Genomic DNA, 1,497 nt, shown 5'->3' on the forward strand with positions numbered 1-1,497 from the left:
CATTGGAAGCATTCGTAAGCATCAACTTTCAAGTCTTGACATAGATTCTCAATTTGATTAAGTGTGGACTTTGCATAGGCCATTATAACACATAATCAATCCCATATAGGTCTTTGCTGTATGTTTAAGGGTGTTGTCCTGCTGGATGGAGAAGTTCTGTCCCAGTGTCAAATCTGTTGCTCTTTCTCTTCGGTCAAAGTTTGATTATTCCAGCAAAAAATTTGAGCTAGCAGGCACACGAGTTGTGAAAGCTAAGCATTTTTTTTGATGTCTTCTCTGCTTCATAATAATGTTTTTTTCCATTATTCTTTGAAAGCAAACTTATTTCAGACATAGCAGGTGTGTGTTTAAATTTGTCATTACAAGAAGTTTTCTATCTGAAACCCAGTTTTGCAAATCAACACTCGTTTCTGCACCTTCTATTTGTACTTTTATTTTAAATGTATACATTTTTGCATGTAACATTTTGCTGAATGGTTGAGAACTTTGCACCATTTCATCCCTTACTGTGAATTCCCTGCGATTTAACACACTTTCTCTCTGTTCATTATCTATGCACTGCTGATTAGCACATCCCCACAGAGAGAGCCGTTCGGTCATTCATTCAGGTTTCAATGGCAATGACGGAAATCTCTGACCTGTTTGGTGGGCAGTGGCCCAGGCATGTTCTTTTGGACTGAGGCCCTGATGCCTCAACACACCAACAGCTTGGCACTCACATGAGCCGGAACAGCTGAGAAACAGTCTGAACCTCCAATGTGCCAGGAGAGCTCCAACAAACATCCCGCGGTCCGTCTGAGATCCACCTGGCACAATGTTTCCTGATCATGTAACAGCAATTGGATTATGTTCCAGTGTTGTGCTCTAATTTCCTGGTGAGAGCAATCAGTTCAGACATATAGTCAGCAAAGTCAAGTGATGGCCATAAAAGACTATGACTTTACCGTTCTAAATGCATACCTACATAAGTAAATTCATACATAAAAGGATTGAAGTGGCAGTTACTGCCGAAACCCGGGATCGAACCAGGGACCTTTAGATCTTCAGTCTAACGCTCTCCCAACTGAGCTATTTCGGCGCCTGATGACGTTGCAGGTGTGGTCATATACAACGTAAAAACTGCAGCTATGGAGCTGTGGTCTGTGTTTTTGTATTGTTGTCTTTCTTTGGTTGAGAAGGACAAAGGAAAATCTGGTATTTTCGCAGTAAAAGATAAAAACAAAAAATAAAAACAATATATTATTCTGGATATTTAAGAACATATTCGTACACTCTGATAAGCATTACATTTTCCAGAAATTACAATTGCTTTAGATAAGTATTTTATTATAACATAAAGAAATGTGAATGTTTTAATGTAGAATTCAAGATAGGAGCAGTAGTGTTTTTTACGTGTTCGCTAAGATGCAATAAACGTGTCTGCAATGTGTCAAAGTTCCCACCAGAGGGCGATCAAACATAAAACTTTGGTTCTCAGCTAATATATTGAAATAATTT

The 1,497-nt window shown here is 38.7% G+C and overlaps 1 non-coding gene across 1 annotated transcript; it reads right to left on the bottom strand.

Moving 5' to 3' along the window:
- Nucleotides 1-1,005: 1,005 nt before the first annotated feature.
- Nucleotides 1,006-1,078, bottom strand: trnaf-gaa (transfer RNA phenylalanine (anticodon GAA)). The gene has a single exon. It is a non-coding gene; the product is annotated as a tRNA-Phe (tRNA).
- Between the last annotated feature and the right edge of the window lie 419 nt (nt 1,079-1,497).

The sequence above is a fragment of the Poecilia mexicana genome, unplaced genomic scaffold, assembly GCF_051168715.1.
Source record: "Poecilia mexicana isolate PSO_F unplaced genomic scaffold, ASM5116871v1 scaffold_5, whole genome shotgun sequence".
Classification (NCBI taxonomy): Eukaryota; Metazoa; Chordata; class Actinopteri; order Cyprinodontiformes; family Poeciliidae; genus Poecilia; species Poecilia mexicana.